The sequence below is a fragment of the Camelus ferus genome, chromosome 11 (genome assembly GCF_009834535.1).
Source record: "Camelus ferus isolate YT-003-E chromosome 11, BCGSAC_Cfer_1.0, whole genome shotgun sequence".
NCBI lineage: Eukaryota > Metazoa > Chordata > Mammalia > Artiodactyla > Camelidae > Camelus > Camelus ferus.
Genome location: NC_045706.1, coordinates 61055029 through 61069932, shown reverse-complemented (window position 1 = coordinate 61069932; position 14904 = coordinate 61055029). Strand labels below are relative to the sequence as shown.

At 46.5% G+C, this 14904-nt stretch overlaps 1 protein-coding gene across 1 annotated transcript in view; it reads right to left on the bottom strand.

The window, feature by feature from the left end:
• The window catches only part of WDFY4 (WDFY family member 4), a 267578-nt gene that overhangs the window by 247358 nt on the left and 5316 nt on the right, over positions 1-14904 (bottom strand).

The following is a 14904-nucleotide window of genomic DNA, read 5'->3' as shown; positions in this document are numbered from 1 at the left end:
CTTCCTGACGAGGCTGATTTGTGGGACAAGGTACCACACTCATTCAGTCCAGTTCCTGTTGAAGATGGTTCCTCTAAGAATCTGAAACTGACTGAAATAAGGAACACTTCTTAAAAAAGAGATCCGAATTTAGATATGACTCATACTGACAGTCTAACGTGTGCCAGGCACACTCACGAGAGATGGGTATTCTTATTTTTTCTATATGAGTAGGGGAACTGGCCAAAGGCACCTGGGCAGTGAGCCATCCAGTTGAGATGCAAACCTTTAACACCAAAGCCTGTTTTCTTATCACCTGATGTTCCTCCTCCTTAAAACTCTGAGTAAATAGAAGAGGCACATGTAAATGTCTTACCAATATATACAGGCATGTAATTCTCTATCTTCCATTGTAACTTCCTTCCACCACACGAGTCTAAAAGGATGTAAGTTCTTCATTCTCAGCATTATTTGCTTCTCACTCAGTAATTTTAGAGGGCTTTGTCCTCAAAATGACTCTCTAAACCTCCAAGTTAACTTACAGAAACTCCTCTGACACAAATGAATTTATTTACAAAACAGAAACAGACTCACAGACACAGAAAACAAACTTATGATTACCAGGGGAGGAGGAGGGGGGAGGGATAAATTGGGAGTTTGAGATTTGCAGATACTAACTGCTATATATAAAATAGATAAATAACAAGGCCCTACTGTATAGCACAGGGCACTATATTCAGTATCTTGTAATAGCCTATAATGAAAAAGAATATGGAAATATATATATATATATATAATATATTATGTATAACTGGGTCACTATGCTGTACACCGGAAACTAACGCAACATTGGAAATTGTACTTCAATTTTTTAAAAAAAGAAATCCTGATAATGCACACAAAAGAGGATCTGGGGTTAGCAGACCCGAGGATAGGAACGTATGAAATGAGACCAGCCAAAGGCTGATATGCCCAATAGGCAGCTTCTAGAAAGTACCTTTATTTGTGTTCTGGCTTTTCAATGGTCATCCTCTGAAGCTGAGTCATGACTGATTCACAGCACAACAAAGGTTTATTGTTTGTTTGTCAGGAGTGCAGGAAACATAAGCAGGGACCAGAGTGTCCAGCTGCCCTGCAAGAAGCCTTCCCCAGTCACAGTGTCACCACATAGGAGTCCATCCTGGAATCTGGCCAGCGACCAACAGCCACCAATCGAGAGAGAGCAACCAGACAGATGGACACAGAGGTGGACCCCCTGGTGTTTTGCTCTGGGCTACAGCAGCTGAGGGGGCACGTCATGCTTTATTTGTAACCCAAACACCCACCCCTTGTGACTAGAGTGGGAGTTAACTCAGGGTCATGTGGCCAGACGAGCCCTCCCCCTTTCTCAACCTGGAGGTACAAGACTCCCTGAGTCCCTGGCCCTTTTTCTGTCACACATGCTTATTAAGCTCAGCCTTGATTTGTAGAAATCATTTCCTTACAAGAAAGCCATGGACATTCAGTGTCAAAAACTAGGAAGGGAAAAAAAAAAGGAAGAAAATCAAGCTGGCCCATATCCAGAAAAATGACCGCTGACACTCAGGTTTTCATCTACATTGTTTACTAAAAACACCCTCATGATATTGTGGAAGCACACTTTTTATTTGTACTCTTGCTTTTGTTGGTGGCTTGGCTGGGACTTGGTGGGGGCTTGTTTGTTTCCATTTGCGGGTTGACCCTCAGGGGCAGGTGGTGGGGAGGGGCTCGCATTCCTGAAGTCCCAGCATCTTCTCTTCCCTGGACCAGCCTTCTCTCTGGCTTGGATGGTTCATCCACTTTCTCCCTTGGCTCTTCACCCCCCATGCCCGTCTTCCCCACCCAACCCAGCCCACCTGCTTGATAGCAGGGGTCCTTACAAAACTCGCCACAAGTGCGTGATTTCCCAGTGCTTGCACTTTAAGTTCCCCCGATGACCTTCTGCCTCTTTTCTCTGTTGACTGTCTCGCTCAGCATTACGACTTCCGACCTAAGCACGTGGCTCTGTTTGTCAACCTCATTTCCTCTAACTGCTGCTCCATGTTACAAAGTGGGCATCACGTGCCTATTTGATTTGTTCCGTCCACACTGGAGGGTTCGATCGCCGCCGACTTCCCGCACTGCCCTCCCTCCTGCCCTGGACCGTCCCACACGCCTCCCCACGTGGAACTGCACGTGACTGGCTCTGGGTGTGAACCCGGGGGCCAGAGGGCTGTGCCAGGAGTAAATGCCTCTCAGTTCAGCTAAGTACCACCAACGAAGATGCCTCCAGGGAGCTGGCCTGGCATCACATCCCTCCCACAGGCTCCTCTGCCATCTCCTTGACACCCCTGTTTGGCATCACTAGGCTTTCTAATGTTTGTCAATCTGAGCGAAGTAAAGCAATCCCTCACTGTCATTTTGATTTGCGTCTCTCTAACTTACTAATGAGTCTGAGCATCTCTTCATGTGCCTCTTAGCCTTTTGGGTTTCCTCTTCTGAAAAGTGACTCTCCATAACCTTTGCTTATTTGTCCTTGCTTATCCTTTTCTTGTTGCCCTGAGAGGGTGTATTCTAGAACTCGATCCCTTGTTGCCTTTAAAAATCGCTCCTGTCTTCTCGCAATCCATTTTTTTCTCAAAAATTAGTTCATGACTTTCTTTTAGGTCACAAAGTAGTATTGTGACTATTTTCCGCAGCATTAAAGACCCCCTACAGCTTCATTTTTAATGGTGGGTGGTGGCTGTGGAGCCATGTGGCTCCTTTCTTTAGCTAATCCCCTGCATTTAGGCATGTAAGTCATTTCCAGTTACTCACTATTATAAACAACTGTGTCATAACAGGCCTCGGGTCTAAGGCTTTTCATCTATTCATGATGAAATAATGGATTGTAATACGTTCCTAAAAGGAAAGAGCTGGACCAAAAGGTAGGGGAAAATTTTAAGTTCTTGATGCATATTTCCAAATAGCTTCTCCCAAAACAATGCGCAGCCTTCCTACCAAGGGTGTACCAGATTTCGCACTTTCTTAGTTCCCAGTTTTTAACTCTTGCTGATTTGATGGATAAAAAGCAACGGCATCTTTGTTGTATCTCCCTACATATTCTGTTGGATGTGTTTCCATCCGTCTGCTGTTCAGTGTTCTCCCAGGCTCCCAGCAGTGGTTTTCTGGCATCAGATGCCAAGTGTTCTCAATTCCCAAGTGCCCTGTAGGAGATCTCAGCTACTCCCCCAGCTTTAATTACCCCTGAAAGCCACACATCCACTAAATGTTAACTCTGAAGGAAAACCATTGTGTCTTCATCAGAGGTTAGCACAAATTAGATGCTCAGTAAAATGTTACTATATACCCGAATAAATGAATGAACCTATATGCTGATGGCACCCAAATCTCTTCTCTATAGCCCAGACCCCTCTTCTAAACAGTTCTTTTTCTACTTGGATTTCTCCCAAACAGAAAGTCACTGTGTCCCAATCCAGCCTCCATCTCTGTCACCAACAAAGCCAGCCCAAGTCCAGCATGGACATCCCAACCTACAGGGTGGCTGCCGGAGCCAAGCTCCATTTGTCTCTATCCCATAAAAATAATTGTGTGGCCACACCTTTAGGTGCTACTAACCGATTCATTCAATAAAACATATCAGAGGGCCTGCTAACACACACGTCTCCAGGATCAGCAGGTGAGAAGACAAAGCGAGTATTGGGTCAGGATGTGAAGATGTGGTTCTGGGGATCACAGCTGAACATCCAGGAGAAATATCAGAGCCCCTCAGGTTGTCTCTGAGGTTAAGAAAGCATGCTTACTTAAGGGAAACACTTGCGTCACATTCCCTTCAACAGACAGAGGTTTTTGAAAAACAAAAATTTCTAACGAGTGGGGATCCGTGAATCCCATGGAGAAGACATCTGACTCAAATGTCAAGCTATGGCCGTGCCCCCTCCTGCCCTTCTGCCCATCACTGGCAGCCTGATTCAGTTCCATTTGTAAAAGAAAGGAAACGGGGAGTAGCCTCTCCGGGCTGCGTGAAGAACAGCAAAGAGAAACCATTCTAATCCACTTTGGCATCAGAAATGCCTCCTTACTTCTGTAAAAAGGTGCCAGCAACCCCTTCTTATCCAGAGGGAAAAAGGACAATTTGGAGGTAGGATCCCCGGGGGCCAGGGCAGGACTAGGGTCAGGTTGAGGTGAGTGAGGGACTCACTTCAAGCACAAGATTTAAGGGGGCGCCAAAATCTCAGCAGCCAAGATAAAGAACATTTCAATGCAAAACTTTTAAAATCAAAATTAATTTTTAAAAAAATCCCATGATGAACAAAATAGGAAAATTTTAAGTAAAGACAGGATCCAATCCTGCAGGTGCCCAACCCCATCCCACTGGCCTCCCCCTATGAGAATTGAAACTGAGAGTATTTTTCACAAAAATCAATAAGTTTAAACAAATATCCAGACTTCCTTGGAGTCTATTCTAATAAGTGCAGAGCAGTGGCCACAAGCACAGGCTGGAGCCAGGCTGCTCCGATTTGAATCCAGTGGGCTTAGACCAAGGATGAAACCCAACCCAGGGCAAGACGAGGCCCCGCTTGGTGCTGGCGAGCTGTCTCCCAGTTTGGATCAGGCTCAGGGTATGTGACACGCAGCCCAGTTCAATCATGTCTCGTCCATGTGCCCAACCAGGCAGACCAGAGGCCCTGCTTTTCTGCAGCCTGTGTGAGGCAGCAAGAGAGAGGCAGCCTTGCAGGCACCTGCCCGTTCACGCAGCCCCAGGCTGAGGGGAGTCACGGGGCTGGGGCAGGAGCCAGAGGGCTGGAGTCCAGTCTCAGCTTGGCTACTGTGCCGCCTTAACCAAGTTACTTCCCCTCTCTGAGTCTCGGTTTCTCCTCACTGAAATGGCCCTGTTGATCTCAGTTCCACCCTCTGGCCTTTATACGCCGACTAGAGAAGGGACACAGGACAGTGAGCCAGGGCAGGATGGCTGGAGAGGCACCTGAGTGGGCTGAGCCTGTGGGCTGTGTGTGGTGAGGGGCGTGGGTGCAATGCTCCCTGTCTGCACACCGTGTGCAGGGAGCCAGATGACAAGTCTGCAAGGACCCGAGGCTGATTGACTACTTCATCCCTGACTTTCTGAGGGGTGATTTTTCCAGCGGGTGAGAGTCTCAGGTTGTGAGGTGTGATTTAGCAGCCCTTGGAGCTAAGATGCCAGGGAGCTATTCTGGAGGAAATGAGCAAGAAAGTGTGTGGAGCCTCCCTCCAACGGGGCAGGTCAGAGGAAATGTGGGACTCGGTGTGTTCTCTGGGGACACTCAGACCTGATGACAAAGAGTCACAATGATAAAATCCAAGATTAAATTCTTCTCCCCCTTTCTTGTCAGCATATGTGACTCTTACACTTTCTGGATTGTACGTCCCAGGTGCAGAGGCCCCCAGGCCCTGGAGCTGGGGAGCTGGTAAACCAGATGATGCAGAACAGAACAGCAACTTCCCATGTGTGGCTGTAAAGGACCTGTTTTCCTTTCCACTCAAAAGTCAGTTCCTCGTTGTAGGTCAGCAGATCCAAACACTCTTGCTCCTTGTTCAGCAAGAGCCCGGCCTCAACCTGGAGCCCTCAGAAAAACATAACAAAGCCCTTCTTGTTCCAAAAACATGTGACTGGCGGGGCTCGGCCTTGCTTCCTTCTTCCCCACCATTTCACAGTAACAAGAGAGCTTACAAGTTCAAAGCAAATTGAAAGCTACCTGCACACCAGTGTTCACGGCAGCACTATTTACAATAGACAAGACATGGAAACAACCTAAATGTCCATTGACAGAGGACTGGATAATGAAGTTGTGGTCTATATATACAACGGAATACTACTCAGCCATAAAAAAGAATGAAATAATGCCATTTGCAGCAACATGGATTGACCTGGAGATAATCATTCTAAGTGAAGTAAAACAGAAAGAGAAAGAAAAATATCATATTATATCATTTATATGTGGAATCTAAAAAAAAAAAAGGACACAAATGAACTTATTTACAAAACAGAGCCAGACTCACAGACATAGAAAACAAACTTATGGTTACCAGGGGGGATGCAGGTGGGGAGGAATAAATTGGGAGTTTGGGATTTGCAGATACTAACTACTATGTTATAAACCAGATAAACAACAAGGTCCTACTGTATAGCATAGGGAACTATATTTAATACATTGTAATGGCTTATAATGAAAAAGAATATTAAAGGGAATGTGTATACACACACACACACACACACACACACACACACACACACACACACACACATATATATGAATGAATCAATATACTGAACACCAGAAATTAACACGACATTGTAAATCGACTATACTTCAATAAAAAAATTGTTTAAAAAAGCAAATTGAAAAGAGGCAGAGAGGGTGGGCAGTGGACAAAAGTCATAATAATAGGGACTCTCTGTTCACTCCACAGCCTACTTCAGTTAATCAGAAGCACTGGGGCAGATAAAGACATTATCATCAAAGAAATGTAGATTAAAACTATGGTGAGGAAAAAAAACCAGAGTGAGATACTAGGACACACCTATTAAAACATCTTCAAAAAATAAATAAAAACCGATCAGTGCTGGCAAGGGTGTTTAGCAACCACAACTGTTCCTCCGGCTGGTGTGAATGCAAATGGTATGGCCAGTTTGGAAGACAGTCTGGCAACTTCTGAGGAAGTTAAACATATACCCAACCATTACTCTTCTGAGTATTTACCCTGGGGAAATGAAAACTTACGTTCCTATCAAAGCCTATACATGAATGCTTAGAGTAGGTCTATTCACAGCTGCCCAAACCTGGAAACAACCCAAATTTCCACCAAGGGGTGAATGAATAAACAAGCAGGCATCTCTGTGCACTGGGACGCTTCTCTGCAGTAAAAGGGGACACACTATTGATCCACAGCAACCTGGAAGGATCTCGAGGGGCTTGTGCTGAGTGACAGGAGCCAGCCCCAAAAGGCTGCATACCGCTTTTTAACCCATTTACATTACATTTAGGAAAAGGCAAAATAAAAGGGACAGAAAATAGATCATTGGGTGCCAGGGGTTTGAGATAGGAGGGCAGCTCCAGAGGGGAGAAGGGAACATTGAGGGTGATAGAAATGTTCTATGCCTTGATCGTGGTGGTGGCCACATAGCTCTGTATGTTTGTCCAGAGGGCACATTACAAAGGGGAAAAATATTTTGTTTGTAAATCACACATCAATCAATCTGACATTAACAAAGCAAATGTTCTACGATGGAAAGAGCGCTAACAGAGAAGCTAGGAGCTAAGGTTTGGTCCCTCCCCTGCTCTATCCAGTACAACAAGGATGCACCGACATGTTTAATGGTAGTAAGAACTCCACTGTGCTGAACGCTTACTGCATCCCGGCTCTGCACCTTTCTCTCCATATCATCTCACGTTACCTTCACACAACACCCCATGAGGGAGCACACAAACAGGGGCAGTATTTTACAGGTGCTGAAAGCAAGGCTCAGAGAAGGTCAATCGCTTCCCCAGGTGACCACGAAGAAAGTTCTGTGTGTCTGAGTCCAAAGCCAACACACTTTTCCTTAACCCCAAATGCCTCCTTTCTCGGAATGTCTCCAGCTGGGGACAGGATCAAATCTCCTGTGAACATAAGCCACACTAAGGTAGAGGGCTCGTTCGGGGTCCCTCCCACGCCTCAGTCTCTTTGTTGGGGCTGCACCCCAAGTTCCCATCCACTATTCCATCCAATTAAAAAAAAAACTATAGAGTTGACCCTTGAATAAATACAGGGATTGGGGCGCCAACTCTCCACGCAGTCAAAAATCCCCATGTAACTCAGTCAGCCCTCCACATCTGTGCTTCAGCATCCATGAATTCAACCAGCCATGGATGGTTTAGTACTACTGTATTTACTATTGAAAAAAAACCACATATAAGCAGACCCACACAGTTCAAACTTACGTTGTTCAAAGGTCACTTGTATTTTTATAAGTGGTCATTTTGTCAAATTAGACAAGACAGGTCAATTATGAAAAGTGAAAGGATACCCTCCCCTACCCCACACACAAAACTCAACAGATACTGGTATTCCCATGTTTACAGCATGATGATTTACAACAGCAAAAAGGTGGAAATGACCCAAACGTCCATCTGTGGATGAATGGATAAACAAAATGTAGTCTATCCATGCAATGGAACACTATTCAGCCTTAAAGAGAAAAGGAATTCTGACACACGCTACAACATGTATAAACCTCGAGGGCACTATGTTAGGTGAAATCAGTGAGTCAGAAAAAGGCAAATACTGTATGATTCCATACATGACGATCTCGAATCATCAAATTCATCCAGACAGAAAGTAGAATGGTGGTTCCCAGGGGCTGTAGGGAGGGGAGACTGGGAGTTAATATTTAATGGGGACAGAGTTTCAGTTTTGCAAGATGGAAGAGTTCTAGAGATGGATGGTGGTGATGGTTGCACAACAGTGTGAGTGGACTTAATGCCGCTGAATAGTGCACTTAAGAATGGTTAAAATGGTAAATTTTGTGTTATATGTATTTGATCACAATCAATCAGTCAATCGATATTAAAGGAAGAGGGTATAATTCTTCTAGTCTCATGACTCTAATAAAATAATAATGACAGTAATAGCGCCTGTCGAATGGTGACTCCACTCTGGGCTCTGGGCTGAGTGCTTTGCATGCGTGAGCTGACTTAATCCTGCCCCCAGCCCCATGGCACGGGGACTGTCCTGACCCTCCCTTAGAGATGAGGAAACAGAGTCACTGTGAGTTCCAGTAGCATTTTTCACAGCGAGTACACAGCTGTGTACTAGCATTAGTACCACTTCTAGTGCCAACGTACACAGCTAATATTTTCAAGGGAGGGGACGTGAATTCCCCTCTGGCCCAAGACCTCAGTATACGTTTGCTATTGGAAGGACCATGGGGAAATCAATTATGGAGGCTCTGTGTTGCACCCCTGGGTCGGCCCTGGATGGAAAGGACAGACAAAGTATGGAAGGGGAGGTACAGTGAGGCTCAGTGACAAGATCAGAGAAATCAGAGCTAGAAGTGGCTTGGACAATATAAGCCCCAAGAACTTACAGAAAGTGGGCTGGACCATTGACGTTTCTATAGGAGGTGGTGCATGGCCCGAGAGCACAGCTTCCATGATGCACAAAGGAAAGGAGTAAAGGGTAGACATGGAGACTAACATCAAGGGAATGACTGTCTCGATGTTTCCATGTGGGTCCGTGAGGAAAGAGGTGACAGGAATTCAGCATACCCTGAGCCTTCACTTCCCTTTGAAGTGCCCTGCCTGGCTCGGCAGCCAGCATTCAGGTGGTTCTGGGAGGTGAACAATCAAACCTCCAGCATGAACCCTGTCCTCCGGGAGAAGGCATTCCGGAACTCAGTTGTCCTAAAAATTGAGACTTTCCGATTCAAGAGGTCTGGGATGAAGCCCAGGAATTTGTGTCCCTAACAAGTTTCTAAATGATGCCAAGGCAGCTGGTTCAGGGACCACATTTTGAGTACCACTGCCTGAAGAGATGCCTTGATTCAGAAGGCCTTTGGAGGCAGAGATGTGTCGTTACCTAGGTTTTACCTAGCGTTACTGCAAGTCCTGACTGCCCCTCTTCCCTACCCCCAGACACTGGACCAAGAGAAGAAACCTGAAAAATGCTGGTGAGAGAATGAAGCAGCTCCCCCACTATACCCCTCTTCCCAGACAGCCCCAAGTCAGGAGGAGAAGGCTGGAGGCTGGAGCGCAGCCTTACTGAGGGCCTGTACTCCAGGCATCATGCACACGCTCTCTGGTCCACACAATGACCCCACAGGCTGGATGCAGGGATGCTGTTTTCAGATTAAGAGACTGAGGCTTGGAAGTGGAAGCTGGCCACTTGCTGAGGCCTGGGGCTGTCTGCCTCCAAAGCCTCCCCTGGGTGGTCCAGCACCTCAAAGACCATCCTCTTCCCTGTCTACCCTGTGAGGAAAGTCCTTGCCCATATCGAGAAGTTCAGGAATTCCCCTGAAGACTCAGGTGGAGACCCGATTGGCAGGAACCAGGCAGGTTGGGCAACCCCTCCCATCACCTGCAACACTTCCTTTTTTCTGACTCCAGTCCATGCACTCCTGGTCAGAACACACCTCTGCGGTTTTTGCAACAGCAACCGAATATAGGAACCCACAGTGTCCTAGGGAGGAGACCCAGTTTTATATCTTGGTATGTGTGTCAACTTCCATGTTGCCAAAAATGGCCAGGGAGCAGTTCCCCTGGCCAGACCCTCAAAGCTTAGCTGCAACTGAGCTATCACTGTCAGCACAAAGACAGGGGCTGGTGACAGCATAGCTAACAAGAAGCCCAGCCCCCATAATCGGGAGCCTCCCCAATGAGGGAGTTAATTGGTGGCTCGGCCTCCACTGGAACGTAAGGAAATGCTGCTTAAATAAAACCAGCCATGGGGAATAGGGGGTATAGCTCAGTGGTAGAGGGCACACTTAGCATGCACAAGGTCGTAGGTTCAATCCCCAGTTCCTCTATTAACCAAAAAAAAAAAAAAAAGAAAGAAAGAAAGAAAGAAAAGAATGTATGCATTTTTTAAAAAGGAAAGATGTGGGAAAAAAAAAAAACCAGCTGTAATTGAGTGGACATCTACTAACAGGGCCATCAGTGTTCTCTAATCTTACAAAACTTGTAAAGGACATATGATCATGCCCAGTATACAGATGGGAAAAGCAAGACTCAGAGAAATTGAGATTCAGAGAAAATAGGTAACTTATTTGCAATCAAACTGCTAATAAGCATCACAATAAAAGTCAACCACAGACTTTTCTGCCTCTAATGCCCCCCCGCCCCCTTCTAACACTCCAGGTTGGCTTGACATAGTGGTAAACGGTGGTAAAAACAGACCTTGGGGGTACCTTGGGTACTAGCTGGAAACTCTAGTTTCAGCAGGGGTCTGACCCCTGGCTGTAGGAGGTCTAGCCCCAGCTCCGCCATCTGGCCCCCTCACATCGCAGACAAGCAGGCCTGGGGCAGGACCCTGTGGTGTCACCATCCCCTCCTAGGAAGAGGTGCTCTCTGGGACCCACGAGGTCAAGGGTTCATCAGCCTCGGCACAAGGTGGGCACCGGCTGGCCAGTCACTCCTGGGCTGACACCAGCAGCACACCGCGCATTAATCACTCACCCTCCAGTCTAGTCCCCAGAGCTGCCCTGGACTTGAAAGCTCACAATTGAGACAGCAGAGAGACCAGCGAGGAAGCAGACAGAGTTGGGTAGGAGCTGGGCAGGGATATACCTGGCTGTGGGGCACAGAGGAGGCTCATGGCTCAGCCTGGGAGGGGTGGGGTGGACTGGAAGGGCTTCTCAGAAAATATGGTGCAGGGGATGGTACTGAGAATACTCCAGGTAGCATGCATGTTTGGGGACATGGGTGGGGTTCAAAGAGGCTACAGCACAGGGAGCAGGGAACGGGGTAGGGGTGTCTACAGTGGAAGGACCACGAATGCCCATAATGGACATGGACTTTGCTCCATGCAGTGTCCTGGGGTTATCTGTGGGGCTCTCAGCAGGGAGCATCACTGTGGAGCACGGAGACCCTCTGTTAGATGTGGGCCTGCCCAGCGGGCCAACCCCTACCCCTAGGTGCTCACAGCCTTCGGGGGAGAGGAGGCAGAAAAAAGGATGCTACAAAAGGATGCTGGAGCAGGAATCCAGCACTAAGGGGGCAGAGGGAAGGAGCTGGTTATTGAGGGTGAGATGGGGTGGGGTGAGAGTGGGAGACAGAAAGAGCAGCTTCACAGAAGCAGGGGCTTTGGAGAGGGAGCCAGAGGGAAGGGGAGTAAGACTGTGGACGGGCCAGAGAGAATTGCTCCCAGGGGAAGGACACTCAAAGGGACAAGAGAGGTGAGGCTGAACCACAGGTAGTTTTGTGCCACTGGGAGGGAGGCAGGAGGGGAGTAAGATGGAGAGCACGGGCGGAGGCCAGGTCATGAAGGCCTCCAGATGCTGCACCTCCAGTGGGGTCTGGCCAAATCACCTGTTCACTCATACTCTGACCCTTTGCCTTTACTCAAGCATCTCCTCTGCCTGCGATGCTCCGCCCTCGGCTCTATGCATCCTATCCTGCCGCCTTCCGAACACAGTTTCTGGCTGGCCCCCTGGGCACACGCTTCTCTGATGGCCCAAGCAAGAAATAACTCTGCTCTCCAACTTCCAAACTCCTCCCACCACTGGGCCATTCTGTGACTGGGAAGCAGTCACCCTCAGCGGGTGACAGCACTTCCCGGTCTATAATGCTGCACGCACACCTGATCTCACCTAGTCATCACACCAGGGAGGGCAGAATTAAGGTCCCCTCCCCCACCCCCATCCTGTCCCCCCACGCAGATGAGAAGGGGAGCCTGGGAGTGAAAATCACTGTGAGCACACGTGACTTGTGGAGTCACACAAGATAAAAGCCCACAGTTTGCAATCCCCAAATTTATCACTGTTACTCAGTACCTTTTGCCTGTAACTGTGGCACTCATCGCTTTCCTTGTGCTATCATTGTTTATAAACACACTTTATCTCTCGCATTTCTGTATGTCTTCAATCCGGAGATTCTAGCAATAGAAAATGCTACAATTATTTAATTAATGTTGGGGGTATTAAATACACAGGTCAAAAAATGAGACTATTCAGACACTTAAAAATTGTGTGCGGAAAGTTTTTCTTGGAAAGAGGGTGGTATTTTAGACAGGTGATGGGGGTGTCCCTATCCACAAGGGGAAGCAGTAGAATCACTCTGCAGGGTAACTTCCCCCCAATTCTTTCCCCAGTCCCAAGAAGGAGCCACTGACCCGTATGGGTTACCCTCATACGGTATATGTATTATTTGCATAATGAAATGCTTCCTGGAGACAGGCGCTTGAAAGGGAAAACTCAAATAAATAACAGGACTCTGTTCTGATTCGTTGGGTTTCTTCCTTTTGAATGTCTGGACACTTGCCCACCCTGACTGTCCTGGCTCTTTTCTCCCTCTTGGCTTCCCTCAAAGGTGGTGGTGGCCACCCTGTGCAGCTGCGCATGCGCTGGGTGCCCGTTCCCTGGGAGCCTCAGGCACCTGCGCAGGAGAGGGAAGCCCTGTTGCCCAGTCTTCAACATCTTGGGCTGTGGCACCCTAATTATCGATCCTTCCATTCGCTTCTAAAGGACAAGCATTCAAGACAATGGACATAGAGCTGCAGGGTCAATGAGCTCCTTTGTAACACTTGTCTTCCAACCACCTACCCCTCCGCCGGGGACACCTGCTTTTTGCACCTGGGGCCACTCTCAGTATCATCTGGTCCACAATCAGAGACCAGGGGAAAGCCCTGTGGGCTTACTGTAGCGTGTTTCAACATTATTCACTTCTGATACGCTCTGACCACTCCAGAACACAGTTTCCTTTTATGTGCATATCTTTTTTCAATCTTTTACTGTATATCTCTTTATATTTTGTGCATATCCTTTAAAGCTGCTATTGGAGTGCTACTTGGGCAATTGTCTTACTATTATATTGAAAATACAAAAACCAACAAGTGTTTCCTGCTCTTTTTTTTTTTTTTTGCAAACTATTTTTCACACCCAAGCATATTTTACTTTTAATTGATGTATAAAGTTCTAATATATTAATCGTCCATCATCATGCCATAAATATAGTGTATGTTGCTCTTTTCCTTAAATTATCAGATTTAGTGACCAAGAAGCATCCTTTTGGTCAGCAGCCCATAATTGCCTCTTTTACTCCCTAACAATGGGATGCTCAGGGTGCCTTCACGTTGTTATGGGTAATGCTGAGAGAAAGGATTTCCTGCACCATCTTTTTATTTGTGGTGAATTATCTATGAAGATGAATTCTCAGAAGGAGGATTAACCATTGGCCGAAAGGAAGAGCAGTTTTCACACTTTTGCCAAATGTTGACTATTCCTCTCCAGAAGTGTTTCCTCAACCTTTTGGTGGCAATGTTCCTAACTCAAAGCATGCAGGCTTTAACATCAGATGAAACTAGGCTCAAATCCCAGCCAAGGCACTTACTGTCTGAGGGCAGAGGACCTTATCTCTCTGAGCCTCCATTTTCTCACCTGTAAAATGGGAGAGATGAAACTGATCTCACTGGGGATTAAATAGGATTGTAAATACCACTGCCCTCCTACCCAGTGTCTGGCTTATTGTAAATACTAAATCCATTCTTCTTACCCTCCATATGTCTTTCTTCTTGGAATTGTTTGGGACAAGTGGCTTTTCACTTCTCTATTTCCCATCCTTCTGGAACCATATGCCCCATGATAGCTTTAGCTCTGGAACCAGAAGTATCATTTCTCTGAAGAGTGTTGCCCAGCAGAAATATAAAACAAGCCACATATGTAATTTTAAATTTGGGTGCAGCCACATTTTAAAAAGTAAAAATACATAGGTTATATTCATTAAATTTATTTACATAAATAGATTTTAAATATATTTTATTTAACCCAATATATCCAAGATATTTTCATTTCAATAGGTAATCAGTATTTTCAGTATTAACGAGGTGAGATATTTGACATGTCTTTTGTTGTTAATATCTTTGAAATCTGATGTGCATTTTACAACTTATAGGACATCTCAATTCGGACTGGCTACTTTTCAGGGATGGCTGCAGGCTATTGCATTGAATAACACAGGTCTGGAATTTGAGACTTAAGCATTTACCAGGTGCAAAGGGCTTAGACTTGTGGCCTGGAGACATAATTTTGGATGCAAGTTCAGGTGCATTTTGATGGTTTGCAGCCCTTGGAGGGAGACAACAAAAGCAAAGCCCTAGTTGTAAATAAAGTGGACATGAGCTCTGTAGTGTAGCTCAAGGAACTCTGAAGAGCACATCTTCCCCCTTCCCTTCCTGCACAAACTATCTCCCCTCCTGAAA